Genomic DNA, 17,191 nt, shown 5'->3' on the forward strand with positions numbered 1-17,191 from the left:
TTCGTGTAAAGTGTGAATATGCTTGTTATAGTGCAGAACTGACGCCTTAATTATAGTGCTATCATTCTGGAATTGTACTGTCTAATAGGACACTCGGTCCTGATACATTATACAAACACGAAGACCAAATGATACCTGTATAGCTCACAGTTAAAGTGTTACATTTTCCACAGGAAACAAGGAATCTTAAAGCTTTAAACTAAATTTTAAAAAAGAGTCTTCATACAAGTAGAAAAATAATTGTTAAAACTTCTATCTCTATGAACCCATAACATGTCCCGTTCCTCTGCATTTACATACAATGGAGTTCCCTATCAGACTCGCCCCTCAACACCTCAAGGAGATTATATATATTTTTTTTAATATCCACCTCCCCTAGATACTCCCTAACTAGAGAGGAAATGGCTTATAGCTATATAGCCAAATTTCCTCCTGTTGGCTCAGCCCCATTCCTCTGAGGGTCAACCTAAATTTTCACATTTTTAAATCACCTCCATCTAGTAGTGCTTTGAATGAAACCCAATCCGTTATAAAGAAATGGATGATGAACGCCGCGGTACGCATAAGCTGTCCTTGGGACCCATAACGACGGATGAACCAGTCTTAGCAGTACCCTAAAACTGATCATTCAGTAGAGAATACTAACTACCACTTCCATATACTCTGGCACCTTTCGGACAGGAAACGAAAAAAGCGCCACCTACAGGGACGGACGCTCAACAAAATATCGAAAGCGAGGCAGCGTACATGGTAATAACTAAACGATTAAAACCCAATCTGTATATGATTATACAAAATATTTGGCAATCTCACGATTTAATAATTTATGCATTCCATCAATATTTTTACCGATACCATAACTTTCCTCTTCCGGATACAGATACACCATTGTCAGGTCATATTACCGATATCTGTCTCTGGGAAAATGACGTCACTCAATGGTGAACAAAACAAGTATATGGTACCTTTGTCAGTATTGAAGTAACGTTGCACGTGCGTTTTAATGACAATAGACGAAGGTCAAGGAAAGAGAAAAACACTTTTTACGTATTGTGTATTGTTGAGAGTTAGGGACAGAATCACAATTCTGCAGGCGGATCATATACATATAGACTTTTGTAGAATGGTCTTCCCCGAATCGTCCTCACGTAAAGTTTATCACTTTATGGAACATATTTACCCAACCTACCTCTCAGTTTTATTTTAAGTTTTACTTAAAGGTAGCGTGATGTAAACATGAGGCAGAAATTGAGAAGTAAAATACATCTTTCTTATGATGATGTGATTGTTCGCACACATGTCACATAGCCGTTCATCGCGGATACAGCGTTTGAATTCGGTCACTTTTTTACCATCGTCATCATGAAAAGACGCATTTCAAGCTTAAATTATTTACAAAACGAATAGATTAAACATACATACCTTGTTATAAACCTCCATAGCCGAGCCCTGAATTTCACAAGCAAGCTTAGTGTTGCTGTTTAAATGTTAATGGCGGATTCTATACTTTTTTTTACAGTTTGGAACTGCGCATTGGCTTTTATTCCTTGTAACTGGAACTATAATCAGCTCAACCCTGTATAATTGTAACGTGTTTACAACTCAAAAACGCAAAAATATTTCTTAGGTAAATGTTTTTGCCGTTTTCTAATGAACTGTGAGATGTTTGATCGTTTGTTAATACACTCTAAAAATTACTTACTACGTTTGAGTAATGCTAAAAACACTTACTAAAATTCCATATTCTACCGGTCAAGCTGACAATGCTCCGTTGTTTCGGTATAATTACATGACAAACAGTCTTGATTGATTTAGCCAGATTAAAATAAAAGAGTCTCCCTATGACTGGTACCGGACCTCGGCAATCACGACCGATTACTTCCTACAGGAAAATATCGGGGCTGTTGCTCCATGGCTGTGAACCGGACGATAATGGTTAAAATGCGTAAATAATATAACACGAAGACTTGGAACAAATGTTGCCAAGACATTGATTCAATCAATTATATATATTCAATATGGCAATAAATCATGTTGTGTTTTAAAGGATTACTGCGATAAATTCTGTATATTTTTAAACCCTGGTTTACGATTGCTATTTTGACTAATTTGGCGTCTGCTAATGCGATCTCTCAAACCCATATTTATGTGAACGCACAAATATTTTGATCCTACTAAATTAATACTTATATGGATCTGCGATCGTCTTGCAACATACAACAAAATATAAATCAATTTTCGCATCTATATATTCTCCAGGACAAAAACTATATTGCCATTCCTGCTAATTAATATTCAATCGGAACTACGTTTTTATGTAACATTCAATGAATATGTTTACAAGCCTAATCTAATTTGCATGTGGGATTCAAAATGCAAATATGCTTTAATGCCTTAAATGAATCAATATCTTTCAAAAATATTTTGCCAATCAGTATTTTCAATAGATGAGTACACAAACTATTTCATGTTGTTTGACTTAGAACAGTACATCATGTAAAAAGCTTGGAAATGTCCTTAAGCCGGTTACTGTAAATGGTTTTCACTTATAACTGCTCTTAGAGAACATACATGTATTAGAGTGATATCGATCCGCTGCATTAGCGCATACAGTACAAGGCGAGACGGTCGATACCTCAAATTGGTCCTCGGAAATACAATATACCCGTAACACAGGCCAGGCGAAGGTGATCGATACAACGAATCAATAACTTAATCTCTTCGATCAACTGTAGTTACCACAACAGACAAGCTATAACATAGCACGGGAAATCGTTTGTAGTATGTATAGAGTTGTCTTTCTTGCTGCTTCGTTATTTAAAAAATAGTTATTTTGTATATGTGTACGCCAGTAACCAATGATTTATCCTGCAACTGGCACCGCCATTGTCGGAATACACCTGCCACACTTAGTTTTGCTGTATTCCGCAGTGACGGAAAACAGCTGTATTTTAGCACGTGCGGTAATTCGACAGTATTAATCTCTGAATTTATTTAAATATTACATTTAGAAATATAAATAGTTGTTGAAATAAGCGGTCTGACATGTTGTAATGAAGAAGTTGATTGACGAAAATTCATAAAATTACTGTTATATTCGATAAAGTTTGGAACTATGTTTCCGCGCGGAGCGAGTATTTTGGCTACCGTTATCAGGCAAAATTCAGCGTAACGCCAACATCAGGTAAACACAGACTGTACAAAAAAACTGTTTAAGTTTCAATAGTCTGATTTGCAGTCAACATTGCAGGAAAAATAGAATGCATGGTCAGTGTCTTAAAATATAAAATGCATTTTAGCTGTGGACAGGAAAACAAAAGTGGCTTGCTAGAGGCTCGCCACTTTCGTCTTTCTTCATCCTCACCAACATACAGTTGGCTACTTTTGTCTTTTTTCAACCTCGACAAATATGAGAAAAAGAATAATTATAAAACAATATATAATCTCAGTCAAAAGTCATTGAGAATGCACCAACTCGTGTTAATAAAACGAACCAAACACATTTAGAGGATTCGGTCAAAAACGGAGGGAGAAGATCTTTGGACAAGGTCAAATACCAGAAAGGAGAAACAGCAAAAATCCTAGTAAAATGTTTACTAAATAAAAAACGATGCAAAAATAAACGCAAACAGAGGTCAGACAAAAACGAGATTGGAAATCACAGGATCACAAAACTGACTATGATTAAAAAGATCACCAAGTTTGAAAGAGATAGACTTAAAACTGTAGTACAGAACCTGACAAATACTTAACAACAGACAGATTGATTATAACGTAAATGCCTGAAATTTTTGTGTCTTAACGGTCATAAACAAGAGGAAAGGTTCATGATCACATTATCAGTGTTATTTGACAGGTGTCTTCATATATCGCGAGTATTTACAATCTTATTTGCTTTGATATTTCTATACTGTACCGACTTTGTTCACAAAAGCGACGGTTTTCAGTCCTTGTGAGGCGCGTGATTATGTTTTCTGAAAAAATTAATATTCTCGAGTAAACATTCTTGAAGTAGGGTAGGCTGATGGCAACTGAAGATCACAATATTCAACTTACGTTGATGAAGACAGTGGTACATGCATGTATCGACCTAGGGACAGAACACCTATCATTCGTCTCTAATAAGGACCATGCTAAACTACAATGACAGGAATGGGATGAGGATATCAGGGAGAACATGGATGTTAAGAGAGAAGATCAATCATATTTAAAATTAAGTATCCTTTCCATTGTACGAACCATGAAATTGGGACAACGGGTACAATTCTGACGCTCTGAACGCAAAGGCAGGTAAATCTTCAAAACTCATTATTCGGATCAGATCCTTTCTCTCCTCTCTATTGAAGTGTGCGTCCTAAAGTGAACCTTTTCATACAATTTTAGAATTAGATATAGCAGAGCTAAACACTCAATCAAAACACATCATTCAACTTTTTCGTCCTTCTTGGACTTTTCCGCGATGTTAAACATCACGGATACTACATCTTGCAGGTCTCTTTATTTCGTCATAACTGTTACCTGAGTAATACTCTGAATCGATTTTCACCCCTCGCTACGGTTGTGGTCGAGCGCGTTCGGCGACAGGTGGGTTTAATTACCTCCCTGCTTCAGCCTTTTCCGGTCGCGTTCAGGAACCAAATATGTGACGTCATTTCTGCAACTGCACATCCGCCAGCCGGAAGTGACTGAGGTAATCACAACGGAAGTCTATTATAATATGACAATTTTATAATCAATATGGTTTCAGCAGTGATGGTACACTCTGTTTTTCAGAGCTATTGTAAAACTAATTGAAATTCAAACCCGAGCTTGTTAAATATAAAAGGATGTGAGAAGTTTCCGAAACCAGTCAGAACTGACACGAACGAGAACGAAATCAATATGGCGGATTCTTCATTAACACCCCAACATGTTTCAGTATATTTTCAGTATATTTCTACACAGGTTAAGCAGGCTGAGAGTGTGGATGATGTAACACTGTCACAAGCCGTAACTGTACTATTGTTTTTATCGGAATGCGAGATCACGACGACTTAACCTCAAAATTCAAACAGAATAGTAAAACATACATTCCTCAACACACACATTTACCGTACTTATTCATAACTACACTTTAAAACGTTTACTTGTTGTATTGATTTACATCTCATTGTTCTAAGTAACAATTGACAAATACTGTACGCGTTTAGCATATTTGTGGAGAGGTTAATCAATTAATTGATTAACTTGTTTGCCACGTTTAAATTCAGTCGGATAGTCGCACGGTTCAGAAATTACTTATGTATTTGACGCTATTCTAAAATTATCTGTTGTAGGAAAATACCGAAATTTATCTAATTATGGGGCTGGTGCACCTCCCCGTCTAGATTTTGACTTTTCTTTAAATCACTTAAGATTTTTCTTTGTAGCCCCCTAAGCCCTTAGCATCACTGACGAGTCCTAGAAGGACGAAACAGCTGTATGACGTAGCATCATTGATAGTCCTAGAAGGACGAAACAGCTGTATGATGAAGCATCACTGACGAGTCCTACAAGGACGAAACAGCTGTATGATGTAGCATCACTGACGAGTCCTACAAGGACGAAACAGCTGTATGATGTAGCATTACTGACGAGGCCTAGAAGGACGAAACAGCTGTATGATGTAGCATCACTGACGAGTCCTACAAGGACGAAACAGCTGTATGACTTAGCATCACTGACGAGTTCTACAAGGACGAAACAGCTGTATGATGTAGCATCACTGACGAGGCCTAGAAGGACGAAACAGTTGTATGATGTAGCATCACTGACGAGTCCTAGAAGGACGAAACAGCTGTATGACGTAGCATCACTGACGAGGCCTAGAAGGATGAAACAGCTGTATGATGTATTTTAATTCATTGTTTGGCTCTACTGTATTTCACTCTAACTTTTGAAATGACTATTCACTTGTTTGTCTTTTGTACAACCCCTAGAACTCTATATACAATACATATACATGTACATTTCCTCTACAAGTGGAGGTTGATGATGTTGTATATGTGAACATATGCTGCTGAGTCTACTTACATGTTAGTGACGCATTTATAATTAATGTTCTGGGGCTAGCACGAGGATTGAGCTGAATGCATCCAGCTGCATCAGGGCACATCGCGGTATGAACAGCTATATATATATGATATATATATATATATATATATATATATATACCAAATACAGAATCGCTATGTTGTGTCAGATAATTTCAACTCATATTGTTCAATAGTTTGTATCGGAATATTTGTATGATATAATTATAAATACAATCTAGAAACATGTTTTATAAATTGACTACCTACAGGACTTAATAACACCTGTTACACGTTTGTATACTGGTACAGGTTGACTATGCCATGTTCAAATAAAGACACGAAACCTCTGTGAGTTCTGACCATAGTTTATTGTCGAACAGAAAGAGTACGAACTCTGTGTGTGGCAAAAAGGTCGTCTACATTTTGATATCGACGGTTGTAAATGTAGAGTTTTACTGGTTCGCAGGTATTTCAAGATTACTGTTACCAAAGCGTCCGAATCATCCGTCGGTCAGTCAAACAATGACCGGAATTTAGAAAAAAAAAACGCGAAATCAAAAGAACCAATAAAATAAGACATAAGAATGTGACGTAACACAAAATTTAACTGACCAATGACCACACGACACTATTTAAAAATGCAATAACGAGACTTATACACGTGACTAATTAACAAGATACAGTATAGACGTAAACTAATAAATATGATTTACCTATTACGGAGACAATACAATTCACATTATATTAAAAGTCAATCCTACCACAATACAAAAATATATTTCTGTGAATACATATATGTATACATGTACACTGTGTCATTGTGTTCTTGTCCATCGTACGCGAGCTCCCAAACTTCCCCAGACTCTTTTTTTATTTCATGTTTTCAATTGCACTAAAGATACTATCATGCAGTGCTTTCTGTGTGTTTTATGATCGTGGATCTCGTTCTGTACTTCTCGTGTGTAACATGTAGAGTAAGTTTCAAACAAGACATATATACAATATCAAAACATGGTAATTTACAGAATCAAAGTTGATCATAGTTTTCTGCCTTGTCTATGTGAATTCAAAATCAAATGAACTCATTTTTGCCCGGTCACAATCACTAACTCCTTGCTAACCGAATGTACCCGGCGAAACATGGGTACTTCTCAGACAGCAGGCTAGAGCTATGAATAGCTACCCTTGATAATAACAATAAAAAAATAGCATTTGCAACCTAACTATCTTGATAAATCGTAGATCTAACAAAAACTGTTTTGAATTAAAAGATTTTTTATTTTTGACACAAAATATGCGGGAAAATGTGTTTCCGCCACTTAAGTGAGTACAAGACGAAAATCGGAGAAGAAAAACATATAATGACATTGTGTTCATCTACTCGAAAGTTGTCACATATATATAGATGTGTAGTATACAAATATAATTCTAAATAACTTAAATTCCCCTTATCATCCATCAACATTCATACTCTATTCCTAAATTAGATTCTTCACTTGAATCATCACCTCTCTCCATCGTTTAGCGACATCGAGGCTGTAACTATTAAAGTCCAGTAAGAGTCTTTACCTCTTATTGAGTTGGACAAGCTTATTTAATTAAGTATACTCTATTTGATGTACACGGTCTTTATAAACTATAGTGGAAATGTGTCTAGGAGCAGAAATGACGTCACACATGATCGACCATTGAGAATCCTTAGTTTTCAGGGGAAAGTAACTTCCTCGGGTGCTTACAGGTAAAAGTAGTGATGTCCGTTAAGGGAAAGTATTGTACTTCATAGTGTTATCTCACTGAAATGTACCGAGAAAAGCCTCCACCAAGACACCCTATCCGGTAACATCATATTCACAACGGAGGCGACTTAGGATTTTTTTAATCGAAAGGAATATTAAAAATCTAGTTTGGAATGTACATTATCCAGATAATTCTTTTTTTTTAAGTTAAAAAAAAATTGTAGCTGATACTTTTCGCAGAAAGTCAAGAACTATCATATTGTCGGTTCCGTTGTTGCATACCTTGTTCTCATTTGGGAACGTGACATTATTTACTTGGATTGACAAAACCTACACGGTAGGTGATGAAACAGAGGACGCTTAATCTTCCGCAAACCCTGGTCTTATTCTCCATTTACTGCTCCGGGAGCCTCCGAGCGAATCTTCCTTTTGTTTATATTTTGCCTTAGCTTTATTGAATTCTAGTTTTGATAATGATTCTCTCGACAAGTTGGTATTTTGTTGTTTTCTTAACCGTGCCGATAAATAAATAAATAAATAAATAAATATTGGAAAGTGAAAGACCACCAGTAATGTATACCAAGCACACCCTTGTCAATTTAAAAACCAGTGTAGGACGCGACAGCTTTCAATTAGTTGATTCCAGAGCCGAGTTTTCAATACCAATATCTTTTTTACGCTCCGCTCTTTAATTTCTCTCCGTCTGTGATTATACCATCAAGTAATTTTCTTTCAATGTCTAATTCAGATGTGATATCTACGTTTATTTACATAAACCATCAATTAACTTTTGTTCGGAGTTCAGTAGATCTCCCACACGGAAACAACACTAATTAAAACTTGTATATAATCCAGTACAAAACCGTGTCAGCATGTAATAAATACGTTCAGTAAATACAATGTGTTATCCATTGGGTACGTAATACATCAAAGATTTAACACACATTGTCAGCAGCGTTAATGATTCATTAATATTCTTGTAAGGTGGCAGACTTAACGGGTCTGAATTTTAATATAGAAAAAACAGTCACTCCTTTTCTATGTCCTTTGGAGCTAATTTAAGACTTAATTTAGTTTCTGCCACGTGGTATCCCAATCAAATTGAATAGCTTGTGATTTTAAAGTAAAAGATAATATTTGCGATGCATTAAATAAACGATATTTTGACGAATGCCTTCTGATTCCCTATTTTTATCTATTGATTATGTAGTTGTTATACAAACGGGTTCATATCCTTGCCAGGGTTGTCCACGGAGAGCTTTTTAATATTTTTTCCTCACACACGTCAGTGGGTTCGATCAATAATTCAGTCTTGCACCTGTCATGTCAGCGTTTTCATCATTATTTGACAAAGTATATTATCTTCATGAAGCATTAATTACTCGTCGTTACCTAAACATGCTGTGAACCTGATATTGGATACAGTTCTTCAAGTCGTTTAGTACATACAGGGGGAAGCATGCCCGATATTTACGTGTCATAAGAAGTTATCTATTGTGCCTCAAACCTCTGGGTGGCATGAACTATCCGATGGCTTCTATAAAGAGAAGTTGCAAATGGAGTCTGCTTTATTTCATTGGACACGATATCAAGTTGGACAGAATCGCCTTTTCTGCCTTTTACCAAGGGATTATGGACAGGACCAACTCAGATTTACTGCCAACATCACAAGACTTGAATTCTTGTCTTCTGCATTTCTGTTTTGTCTGCATCTTTATTTCCGTGAATTATTTTCATTCTTAGTGTCTTTGACACACGTCCTCGTATGACACTTACTGTTGCTAGAATAAAATGACCTTAAAAACACTTTTCAAGTACGAACGACACTTACTAGGTCCACATCATCCCGTTACGGCGTTACATCTTGAATAACAATCCAATGAACGTGTTTTCAGAAGGAGTTTTTTTTTATCAAAGCAACATATTATTTCACTAATAAACAAATACTGAAATCTACCATATCACCCACATGAGATGTAAATAAATATTTCACGCTTATCTAATTCTAAAGTTGCTTTAAGAGGTTGCGGCGGAATTGGGACGTTTGTTTAATTCAAAATCCCAATTTCGATGAAACGAATGCAAAATGTCAATAAGAAACAATTTAGGTAGAAACCCTTAATAAGGTATAAGGGAAAATATCAATTGTTCCCCAATGGCTAGCGTCCTCTGTTTTATTTATAATACCGGTATATATATATTGGTCAATCACCTTTGAATTTGAAGAGAGCCTGTTATTAGAATGGATTGAAGAAACATGATTTTCATCCTTTAAAATGAAGAATAAAACAACTTATTTCTGATCAGCTATGAACATTGTATAGCACAGTATAGGTATTCTATATGTAGCAAGGTCTGAACATTTGAGAAGTATTAAATGTCTCTCACACACTGCACGGAAGCATTCACGGTACAATTTTGAGTAACGTCAACAATTCTCAAAATTCTTTATTGACCATTTATGACGTAAGCAGTTCGTACTTACAGAAAATAGTCAATTAAAGGTAAGGCACGCATAACCATATAGCCAATTATCCTAGCGTGACGGTGACAAAGGTTCTTCACTCTTTCAGTTTTATCATTCAGCACCCTGGAAAAATGCTCGTCCGAATATTCAGGAATATCACAGTCAGAATCAGACAGCTTTATCCACATAACATAGGTCACAGGGTGAGGTATTAATGCTCACCAGCAATACTTTTTCCAATCTGGAAAGATTCCATAAGCCATCTAACAAAGACGATCTTGAAATTAACCATTTTGAAACTTTTAGAAGTATAAATTGTCTGCTCGTCCAATTCAGTGATAAGTTCCGGGGAGACTCTTCCGTCAGCTTGTTTTACAAACACTGTAATGATCTGCTACTCATCTGCGTTATTGTAAACCTAATGGTAACTTTAGCATATTGAACAATATTTTTACAGAGAAAGGTACGATATTTTAGATTCTACAAAATATCTACAAATTGTTTTATATAAATAAAATCTTCTCGAACCTCAGCTGATGGTATAGATGATTGTTGATGCACTGGGAACAAGTTCTGTGACAATTTTACTGTAGATGTGAAATGTTACGTCACGGTAATGTTGTCATGGGAACAAAGAATCTTTGCAATGTTTACAGTGTATTTGACATCAAAAGCAGGATCATGGCCAGCGTAAGGAAAGTTGCCATGGAAACAAAATGGCGATATCATTTAGAAATTCGATCTTTCCAATTACACAAAGAACAGAGTGCACAGGTTTACTCTACTGACCATATAAATTTTTTTTTCACTGAAGTCGAACATAATTATGTTATTGAACCCATATAATTCCTACGTTCCGTATTGTCCTCTATGTTATCCCCTATTACATCGCAATTTGTTCAGTGAGTGGGCCCAAGTTCCAAAGATATTTTTACTAAAAATTAAGTAACACTCTCAAGTCAATTCCAGGGTAGTGTGACCTTGTGCAAACCGCTTGTTGCTAACTATGACCTTGAAGTGATCGGTTCTAAAACTTACTTGTGATTTTGTAATAGTTCGTTTTCCAACTGTGTTAAATTTTGTTAATAAATCTGGGTTTGTACCTCCGCAAGTCTCTTTCTGTTTTTTTCCCCTAAATGAGACATGTATATCAATACAACATATGAAATAAATGGGGAAATATGATATAAAACTTACCTTTTCTTTTCCGATCTGTACAACTCCAAATAATTTCTACAACTTACACACCGTCAAGACTAGTCTGTTAGAATAGGCCCACAGTAATGTAACTGTAGGGTCCGAATCACATCATTGTCCTCGGCTACCACGCCCACGTTATACAACAGCGCTCGTCCAAAATACATTGCAGGTAATACATCGTCCCACGTAACGGGTTCTTTCATATGGCATCAAAATCCTACATGGTTTGATAACACACGTACTTATAATCAATAGATTAATTGTTCAGAAAATTAATTTCCAGTCGGACGTTTTTCGTCGATAAAATGGATGTCGTGTTATTTCCGGCTAGGTATCCTGCGTCTAGAATTTGTACCCAGATTAACTTGGGATTCTCATTTAACTGCTCATGCGGTTTATTGATAAGGCTGGTGTACCACACTGCATGGGATACGTGCCAAGATGGGATATTGAGCGTTGTTTTCTTCTGTAAAAAAGCAGAAATATAAAGTACTCAACGTTATTCCTTCAGACAAAAACTGAAGAAACAGAAGAGTTGGAGACGTAAATACGCGGTTGATTATTTTTCTACTCCCTAATATTCTTATTTAATTGTTATCGCTGAAAAGGGATGGGTCACCTGCCCGACCACGTGGATTTCCTCTGGTACTCCGGCTTCCTCCCACACTAAGACTCCATCCGAGTCAACAAGAGTTATTAACATAAGTTAGAAAAACTTGCTTCGCAATTGTTGTAAGATAAATAAAGGTTATTTAACGTCTTTTACCTAGCCGTCAGGGGTTCGATTCCCAGAACGGACGTGAAAAGGTATGGTGTTACCTGCCCAACCGGCACTCCGGTTTCCTCCCATGCTTAGACCACCCACATATTTCCAACCGGACCAACAAGATTAATTAATATAAACTCATAACTTGATAACATTTGTTGTAAAATAAATAAAGTTTATATTTTGTTAATAAGACCAGGTGTTCCGGAAGAGTATTTTTCGTCTGCTTCATCGAAGCACCTTCCCTGTAAATCATGGACACATTAAGTAAATAATTTCACGTTCTCAAATAAGAACGATATTTTCAACAAAGAAAACAGCAGGCAAACGGACGAGCATCAACGAACCACTTTCACGACCCTTTTCATAGGGTATAAGCTTTGTTTTCTCAATACTTTTTATGATTGTACAAAGGACAGAGAAGTTTAAAGCACCATTTAATACAACGTTAGAGTTAAATACAGTTAAGTAAATCTAGGACTCATCAGCGATGTCATGTGGCTTTTTCGGCCATCTAGTACTCGTCAGCGATGTCATGTGGCCGTTCCATCCATCTAGGACTCGTCAGCGATGTCATGTGGCTTTTTCGGCCATCTAGGACTCGTCAGCGATGTCATGTCGCTTTTTCGGCCATCTATGACTCGTCAGTGATTCTGTGTGACTTTTTCGGCCATTTACGACTCGTCAGCGATGTCATGTCGCTTTTTCGTCCATCTAGAACTCGTCAGTGATTCTATGTGGCTTTTTGCGACCATCTTTGACTCGCCAGTGACTCCATGTGGCTATATTCTGAACAGAGCAATTATTCGATAAATAAAAACATGGTGTGCATATTTCTTTACTTCAATCACAGTAACCGCTACACATGATGTTCGTTACAATTAAACTGGCTGTAAATGATATCCGGTGCTGAATATTAAGGAGCGTAGATAGAACATTTAAACATGAAAACCTTAATTTTCAACCAATGACGATGCTATATTGTATATATGATATCTCCGGAGGTAACTACAGATGGTCCTTAATTATAATCATGGAAGCAATATTCGATATGTGGCTGGCCTGGTATTCAAATAGGAGCTTCGTATGGGATTTTATCCTCGCAGCTGTCACGGTTACACGAAGACGGCGACTACAATTGTTAGGACTGCCTGCATACACTTAGAGTGCTATTACATGAAAACGCGCCACCATATCCGTCACAAGATATATATATAACTGAAACGAAGCAAACGACAAAGTCTATAAACGCTTGCTCCTTACACAATAAAAAAAATCAATGTACATAATGATTATAGAAATACACAGTGTGGGAATTTAGTACAACTATTTCTCTGATCACTGATAATACAAGTCATATTAACACTGAGCACATTGAAGACCCCCCACGCCCCCCCACCCTCATCCCCACCCCTTTAACATATAAATACATTTCTGTTGTAATCGTTGATAAGTTATTTCTATTATGATGACGCGAATTTGTTATGATAGCAGAAATTACAAAAAAAACACACATACACACAATAATGAGTTATCAATTGTAACTGGTTATCTGTTAAACATGATCTTAGGTCGGCACATTCGAACAGAAATCTGTGCTGATCCAAACCAGTCAGTTGAGAAGCAAACAACAACGTAGGACAACAACGATTATTCAGAAAAAATGAATTTACTTGAAATCATGAACTCTACAATTCTTACCTGTTTTCTCCGTTTCATTCTCATTCGCCCGTCAAATAATTTCTAGAAGTCGAAACCCTCCTCCCACAGTTTCAACCGATCTTAATCATCACAGTTTGATTTGATTGTAAGTATCACTACGCTATCTTGTTTCTTATGTTAATCTTGTCCGAGGTTCATATTTCTCGGTTTTCGATTCAATTGATTTCTTTCACGCTTGGTTGGCGTAACCCTTTATGACAAAATTTCGTAAATTATCAGGGGAGGTAATCACATCGTAATACACGTAAACAGTAATACACAAAACAAACACTAAACCGTCCACACGTCATTAACACCTGTTTAAGCAACTTTTCTTCAATATTTTTTCCTGATTGTACCAAATAAAAAGTACCAACAATAAAAGGGGAAATTACTATAGATCCGAATCGTACTTTCACCTAAATCATAAGGAAATTGTATAGGCTCGATATTACCGAAAGTTGGGGAGCTGATAGAAAAGTTTTGCTAACACGTTATAGAGCTCTTATCAAATTAAAATTATACTACGGTTCCATTGTGCTTTGATATGCTAGACCTTCAAATTATTAGAAACTGATCATCACCAGGGTCTGAGGCTCGCTCTCGCTCAAGACCACACTTTCAGCAAGCCTATATGAAGAGGCTAACGAACCATCACTGTATAGCCGTCGAAATTAATTGGCTTTGCAGTACACCATTCAGCTGAAGTAAAATAATTCAAATCCTGCTTTTCCACTTGTATTTAATCCAAAATATAAAACCTTGTTTCAAAACAATTCAAAGACCATTGCACCATTCGGTATTCTAATTTCCTCTCTCACAAATATTGATATTGACCTATCATAGATCATTTGGAACGATAAAACTTTCGCCCTGGCTCTTGAATTCACCTGAAGTTGACTTTTCACTTCATGAAATGGTTAAATCAGACATTGACAGTTGCACATTTCGTTCATCCTTCTCGAATTTGCAGTTAAAATATAAAACATTTCTATATTGATATACTGATGGTTCAAAAGATAATGATAAGGTTGCTGCGGCCATGGTTACACAAGATGAAACCTATGAATGCTGGCTACCGAACAACGCCTCAATATTATCGGCGGAAGCGCGTGCTATATACGCCCTTGAATATATTTAAAGAAATAAAGTAATGAGAGCTGTTATCCATTCAGACACTCTTTCTGTTCTACAAAGTCTTAGTAATAGAAATATCGAAAATATTTTCATCCGTATTACATTAATACTATATCATTAATTTGCTTTTAACTTTCGTATTGATTTTTGTTGGATTCCTGGGCACATGGGAATACCAGGCAATGAAAAAGCAGATCGTGCCGCAAAGGAAGCTTTATTGCTGCCACCTGTTGTTTTTAAACTTCATTTTACCGGTTTTAAAACATCTAATTAACAAATGTTAGCAGCTCAGTTGCACGAGGAATGTAATACATATACCGATAATAAATTGCACTCCGTTCAACCTGTTATGGATGAATGGTCTCCATGCTATAGATACAACCACTACAATGAACTTGTCCTTGCCCGTCTTCGGAGGGTTCATACATACCTTACACATTCATATATGTTGAAAGGTGAAGATAACCCTCGGCGCATAGGATGTGATGAGACATTCACCGTTAAACTTTTTTTTTATTGGACTGCATTGGCCTTCTGTCTACTCGAGAATGTTGTTATCTTAACATTACATGTCTAAAAACCCTTTTTGATACTGTTCAGATTTGTAAAATTCTACATTACCTGAAAGATGTTGGTCTATATAATAGACTATGACGTACCATTTTAATCTTTTGTGTTAGCATACCCATTTAAGATTTTTAGCCCTGATGACCTTTTATGTGTTGACGGGCCGTTAAGGATGTAAAATAATATTGATAATGATAATAAGGATTCTTGAATAAAGTCAATAGACCATTCTTTGTCATGTCAGTAACTTTCTGGAATAAAGGCAATAAAACCATTCATTAACTTTATTGTGGCCATCTTTGTTGAGTTTGGTTCTATATTGCTGGACATCCTGGCAAATTTAAAGTCATTTGAGGACGGCCTCCGTATTATTCGAGGTAGGAAGGTGTGTTTATCCCTTGTGTTCGTGGAGGGTTGAGATATGGGCGAGAGTTAGCAGCCTTCATGTAATAGTTTGGTTTCATAATAATGGTACAACACTGAAGTGTGAGGGCACCACACTCGGTCACATTACTGAGCAAACCAGTTGTTATTATAACACAAAGCTGACACCTTAAGCTGAATGTATTTTCCTTCTCGTCACAGCAAAAGTAGAACAAAGACAATTACATCACAAGTAAGCTTATATCATGACGATTTATTATAATTTCTTTTTAAATAACGATTTAATTTCAGTCTTGGCAATGTTATCATCTGTCCTCATTTGAGCTCCCAGTAGACTTTTTCCCTTACCGAGAACTTCCATTCCTTTCAAAATGCATATAACAGGGCCATTATATGACGAAATTGTCAATGAGCCGTAAAATAACACTGAACAAAAAATCAACCCTCGATATGGATAGAAGTGTCAATAATTCCTATTATATTGTATATGGTAGAGTGAACGACGTTACAATTCACGGTGGAACTTCAGACCTCTTAACCGTCTGGAGAAAGGACTGATCAGGGAAATGGAATACAAGATTCATTTGTGCACAAAGAAGTATATACAGAACCAGGAACCTGTTTTTCGTGTGGTTTGGATTGTATTCCTACTTCATGCCTTCATGTTATAAATTTCTACCCTGTACAGGTCTTATATACACTGATATTGTCCATACATATCTACTGCGACATCATATTGGCTTTTTGGGTTCATATGCCTTGTCACGTGACAGAAATACGAGCACCATTCACACAGACATAAATTTACGCTTCAAGACACCTCAAGATTTTTCGAAAAATCAACAGCGTAATGCAAACCCATATACGTGGAACATTTTGTTATTTATCGTACATATTCAGTAGCCGTAGTAACATAAACAATCTCAAAACAAAAATACTTGACGATTTCTAGATGAGCATTATATTGTAGAAACGTATCTCAAAGAAGCTCCCATTTTCTCCCTTGTCTCCTCGTCTTTCCTCTAGTTTTGTTCATCGTGTTGTGAAGTAATAGCAACAGTAATTTCTATCTATTAAATCCAGTGTAATCACATGTCAGCCTTTTTTGTTATTCTTATCACTCCAAAAATATAAAGGGCACAACTCTTGACTAAAGGGACCCAACGTAGGAAATTAGATG

This window comes from Ylistrum balloti, unplaced genomic scaffold (assembly GCF_031769215.1).
Source record: "Ylistrum balloti isolate Yb309-2 unplaced genomic scaffold, AGI_CSIRO_Ybal_v1 Utg369648, whole genome shotgun sequence".
Lineage (NCBI taxonomy): Eukaryota > Metazoa > Mollusca > Bivalvia > Pectinida > Pectinidae > Ylistrum > Ylistrum balloti.